This window comes from Lynx rufus, unplaced genomic scaffold, assembly GCF_022079265.1.
Source record: "Lynx rufus isolate CCGP_SWC_20201006 ecotype Redwood Valley unplaced genomic scaffold, mLynRuf1.p SCAF_19, whole genome shotgun sequence".
In the NCBI taxonomy this organism is placed as follows: Eukaryota; Metazoa; Chordata; class Mammalia; order Carnivora; family Felidae; genus Lynx; species Lynx rufus.
In genome coordinates, this window is record NW_025814833.1 from 32,717,455 (window position 1) to 32,723,705 (window position 6,251).

Here is a 6,251-nt window from a genome sequence, read left to right on the forward strand (position 1 = left end):
GAAAGTGTTTTATTAAGTTTTAATTGACATTTAAGAATATAAGAGTTCTTCAAAGGAGAAAGCTGTGAAAGATGAGATACTTTCAACCTTTGTATTAAGTATAAGGCAAGTGAACGGTCTATAATTAAAAGTAAAATGAACATGTAAAGCAGATTTCTAAAACAACGAAAATCTAAATGGAATTTAGATGGAATTTCTAAAACAATGGGTAGAACATGGCTGACAGAAATGGTTTGTGGTCCCCGAAACAAAATTATTTGGTGCAATTGGTAAGATGCAAACATCAAAAAGAAATTTATATAGAACTCAAAATAATGGCATTAATTTTTAACTCCATATAGCTGAAGCACACTGCATATGAAAGAAATACGTAGCTAAATAAACTGATGGCTGGGCCATGTTTAGTGTATTTAGATATATAAGGCATCAAAAGAATATGTGAAAACTGAACTTTTTTTTATTTTGCTATTTCATGCAAGTGTTCCAGATTACAGCAAAGCACAATAACTTTGCATGACTTATCAATAATTCAGGCCAATATATTTATATCGTGAGTTTATTTTTCAAAGATTCATGCAAGCTTGTGTGAAATAAAGCAAAGTTGGCTCTAGATAGGAAATAAGGAAATTAATCACAACTGGATTGTTCAAAAAATGCACAAATAGACGTGTCAGGAAGCTGACAGAGGTAGAAAATATTGACAGAATATAGGTTCATGAAGAGGACACATGGAGTGATTCTCTTCATTCTGAGATGGCAGAGACAGAAGACCTATTGATTTCCTTAGGTAGATCATCTGTTTACCAAGAGAATGAAATAAAATTCTGGTAACTGCATTCTATTGGAAATTATCTGTCTCGGCTCTCTTCTTCTCCCTGTTCGACAGAGAGCCACATCTCCTGGTGCAGTGCCAGCCGCATCCTGGAGACACGATGGTGAAGGTCAGAATAAACGGATTTGGCGATATTGGGCATCTGGTCACTGGGGCTGCTTTTAATTCTGGGAAAGTGGATATTGTCACCATCAATGACCCCTTCGTTGACCTCAACTATGGGGTCTTACATGTTCCAGTATGATTCCACCCATGGCAAATTCCACGACACAGTCAAAGCTGAGAACAAGAAACTTGTCATTGATGGAAAGCCCATCTCCATCTTTCAGGAGTGAGAACCCGCCAACATCAAATGGGGTGATGGTGCTGAGTATGTTGTGGAGTCCACTGAGGTCTTGACCATCATGGAGAAGTCCGGGGTTCACTCGAAGGTTTGGGCCAAGAGGGTCATCATCTCTGCCCCCTCTGCTGATGCCTCCACGTTTGTGATGGGTTTGAACCATGAGAAGTATGACGACTCCCTCAAGATTGCCAGCAATGCCTCCTGCACCACCAACTGCTTGGCCCCTCTGGGCAACGTCATCCATGACAACTTCTGCATCGTGAAGAGACTCATGACCACAGTCCATGCCACCACTGCCACCCAGAAGACCGTGGACGGCCCCTTTGGGAAGCTGTGGCGTGATGGCCGAGGGGCTGCCCAGAACATCATCCCTGCTTTTACTGGCACTGCCAAGGCTGTGGGCAAGGTCATCCTGGAGCTGAATGAGAAGCTCCCTGGCGTGGTCTTCCGTATCCCCATCCCCAACATGTCCATTGTGGATCTGACGTGCTGCCCGGAGAAAGCTGCCAAACACTTGATGACATCAAGAAGGTGGTGAAGCAGGGGCATCCTGGCTACACCGGGGAAGAGGTTGTTTCTTATCACTTTAACAGTGACATCTACTTTTCCACCTTTGATGCTGGGACTAGCATTGCTCTCAGTGACTTTGTCAAGCTCATTTCCTGTTATGACAATGAATTTGGCCATAGCAACTGGGTGGTGGACCTTATGGTCCACATGGCCTCCAAGGAGTAAGAGCTCTCTGGACCACCAGTCACAGCAACAGCAAGAGGGAGAGGCCCTCAGCTGCTGGGGAGTCCTTGCCCCAAACACACTGAAAATCTCCCTGCTTCTACACAGTTTCCATCCAAAACCCCCTGAAGAAGGGGAGGGGCTTGGGGAACCCTACCTATCAGGTACCATCAACAAAGTATACTGTACCCAGCAACCCCCCCACAAAAAAAAAGAAAAAAGAAATCATCAGTCTCTTCTTAAGTTCAATCATCATCATTTTGATGTTCAAATTGTCCCTATAACAGACACAAACTTTCAGCTATTAAGTCTCGAAAACACATGGAGGAAACTTATACCCGTATTTCTAAATGAAAGGAGCCAGTCTGTAAAGGGTACATACCGTAAGATTCCAACTATATGATATTCTAGGAAAGACAAAACTATAGAGATGGTAACAAGATCTGTGGCAACCAGGGATTCGGGTTGATGGAGGGAGGGATGAATAGGTGGAGCACGGGAGATTTTTTAGGGCAGTGAAACTATTCAGTATGATAGCCACGGTGGATGCATGACATTATGGATTTCTCAAGACCCATAAAATGAGCAACACAAAGAGTAAGCTTATCATAATGTAAGCTATGGAGTTTTTAATAATAATGTTTTCATATTGGTTCATCAATTGAAAAAATTTGGCATAATAATGCAAGATGTTTACACTAGCAGAAGCTGTGTGGGCAGGGAAGGATCCCTGTGCTTTCTATTCAGTTTTTCTGTAAATCTAAAATTACTTTAAAAAATAAAGTCTATTAATTTTTAAAACAATCTTCTTCATGTAGTGTTAGATTTACCCATAAGTATTTCATGTTGTTTGGGTGATTGTGAATTGAATTTTGTTTTAAATTTCAGTTTCCAATTGTTCATTGCCAGTACATGGAAATAGGTTTGCGTGTTGATCGTATACCACGCAATCGTGCTAAATTCACTTATTTCTTCCACAAGTTTTTTTTTTTCCAGATTTACTGGAATTTTTCTACACAATTAGCTTGATTATGAATAAAGATGATTTCATTTGTCTCTTTCCAGTCCGTATATGCACATACACATACACAGCTCATAGCTGACTTTGCAGGAATGGACACATTTCATTAAATGACAAATATTAGAATGTTTGGAAGTTATCTGCATAATGTACTTCTGTCACTATGAATTCCTTTCATAGGTTATATTTTTAAGTGACAATCATAGCTACATCCAGAAAATAAAGTCATTTTTGATGGATGTGTGCAATGACCCAAATACTTAAGTAACATCTATAAAAGGACTTTGGAACTATCTAGATAGAGATAATTGCTTTTCTCATGTTCTGCAGATTTCCTGCAAAAGATTGCTCAAATAATGTCAACACTGTACCTGGTAAATGCATCTCAGAAAGAATATTACTCAATCATTCTGATATGGAATTAAAACAACATAGAGTTTGAGTTGAACTGGGAAGAAAAGACATATTCTTACTTTGATTTCATCACTTACACAAAAGTGATCAATGATAGCCCATCATCTAACGATTCTCAAGATACCAGTTACACTAAAAATTCTGCATCTGATTTGAGTTCCCAGTAGACTTCAATGGAAAGAACAATCAAGAGAAAGAAAATACCCAAGTAATTGGTATTCTCAAGAGTAAAAAACTACACTACCCAGTAACCTGTGATAGATAATCAACATGCAGAATTCTTTTGTGGTTGTTTTGAAACTGTTTTAGGGAGGCATATTTTGCATATCATAAAATTCTCCCTTTTCATGTATAATTCAATGACATTTTTGGGAAAATTTATTAAGTTTGGTATAACTACTAAAACCATCACTGTGAATCAGGTTTACATTTTCATAACCTCGATAAAAAACTTCATGCACATTTACTGTGAATCCTGTTATCCACCACTAACATACCAGGCAACCGCTAGCCTCCTTTCTATCTTTATAACTTTGCTTTTTTGGATATTTCATATAAATGGAATAACAAAATATGTGGTCTCTATGTCTGGCTTCTTTCACTAAGCAAAATGTTTTTGAGATGTAGCATGTATTAATTTCTTTTTTTAAACTTTAAATTTTTATTTGTTTGTTTGTTTGTTTGTTTTTAAACCACCCTATTGAAGAATGATTGACATGCAAAAAGCTATACATATTTAATGTGCATAACTTGGTGAGTTTAAGATGTGGCTGTTTTTTTTGTTTGTTTGTTTGTTTTGTTCTTTTTGTTTTCATTTTTATTTTTATTTTTTTTATTTTTTATTTTTTTAATTTTATTTATTTATTTATTTTCAACGTTTTTTTTATTTATTTTTGGGACAGAGAGAGACAGAGCATGAATTGCGGAGGGGCAGAGAGAGAGAGGGAGACACAGAATCGGAAACAGGCTCCAGGCTCCGAGCCATCTGCCCAGAGCCTGACGCGGGGCTCGAACTCACGGACCGCGAGATCGTGACCTGGCTGAAGTCGGACGCTTAACCGACTGCGCCACCCAGGCGCCCCTTTGTTTTCATTTTTAAATTTACATCCAAGTTAGTTAGCATCTAGTGCAACAATGATTTCAGGAGTAGATTCCTTAATGCCCCTGACCCATTTAGCCCACCCCCCTCCCACAACCCCTCCAGCAACCCTCTGTTTGTTCTCCACATTTAAGAGTCTCTTATGTTTTTGTCCCCCTGCCTGTTTTTATGTTATTTTTGCTTCCCTTCCCTTATGTTCATCTGTTTTGTCTCTTAAAGTCCTCCTACGAGTGAAGTCATATGATATTTGTCTTTCTCTGACTGACTAATTTCGCTTAGCATAATACCCTCTAGTTCTATCCATGTAGTTGCAAATGGCAAGATTTCATTCTTTTTGGTTGCTAATACTCCATTGTATATATATACCACATCTTCTTTATCCATTCATCCACTGATGGACATTTGGGCACTTTCCATACTTGGGCTATTGTCGATAGTGCTGCTATAAACATGGGGGTGCATGCATCCCTTCAAAACACCATACCTGTATCCCTTGGATAAATACCTAGTAGTGCAATTGCTGGGTTGTAGGGTGGTTCTATTTTTAATTTTTTGAGGAATCTCATTTCTTTTTATCACTGAATCATATTCCATTGAATGGATCCACCACATCTAATTTATTCATCTGTAAGTTGATGAACATTTAAGTTGTTTATAACCTTTGATTATTATGAATAATTAATTATACTATTAAAATTTTTTTTTTAATTTTTTTTTTCAACGTTTATTTATTTTTGGGACAGAGAGAGACAGAGCATGAACGGGGGAGGGGCAGAGAGAGAGGGAGACACAGAATCGGAAACAGGCTCCAGGCTCTGAGCCATCAGCCCAGAGCCCGACGCGGGGCTCGAACTCACAGACCGCGAGATCGTGACCTGGCTGAAGTCGGACGCTTAACCGACTGCGCCACCCAGGTGCCCCTATACTATTAAAATTTGTTAACAAGTCTTTTTGGGTGTGGACCCAAAATATTTTCAATTTTATTGGGTATATGCTTACAGTAAAATTCCTGGGTCATATGGTAATACTGTGTTCAATTTTTTGAGAAACTGCCAAATATTTTTTCAAAGGAGCTGTGCAATTTTATTCCCACCAAGAATGTATATGGTTTCCAATTTCTGTAACACTTGTTACTGTCTGTCTTTTTGATTATAGTCTTCCTGTATATACAGATATATAGAGTATATAGAAGTGTTTTATTGGATTTTTATTTGTTAATTTCTTCCTTGGTAAAATGTCTATTCAAACCTTTTGCCCATTTTTTGATAGGATTGTTTATTTGCATTAAGGTGTAAAAGTTTTGTGTATTCTGGGTACAAGTCTTTATCAGATACATATTTTTGCAAATGTATTCTCCCTTTCTGCTGCTTGTCTTTCTTAAAATTAAACTTTTTATTTTGCAATAATTGTAGATGCACACGAAATTTTAAGAAACAATACAGAGAGCCCATATACTCTTTACCCAATTTCCCCAATGGTAAAATCTTGCAAACTACAGTATGATATCGTAAACAAGGATATTGACATTGATATAGTCATATAACAAAACATTTCTATTACCACAAAGACTTCTTATGTTGTTTTTTTTTTAGAGTTTATTTTTGAGAGAGAGAGAAGCAGAACATTAGCAGGGGAAGGTGCAGACAGAGGGAGACAGATTCTGAAGCAGGGTCCAGGCTCTAAGCTGTCAGCACAGAGCCCGACGCAGGGCTCAAACTCACAGACCATAAGATCATGACCTGAGCCAAAGTCAAATGCCTAACTGACTGAGCCACCCAGGCACCCCTTATGTTGCTTTTTTAAATAGCCA

At 38.3% G+C, this 6,251-nt stretch overlaps 1 pseudogene; it reads left to right on the forward strand.

Annotated features, from left to right (window-relative positions):
* The first annotated feature begins 917 nt into the window (after positions 1–917).
* Positions 918–1,910, forward strand: LOC124513989 (glyceraldehyde-3-phosphate dehydrogenase-like; annotated as a pseudogene).
* Positions 1,911–6,251: the final 4,341 nt, after the last annotated feature.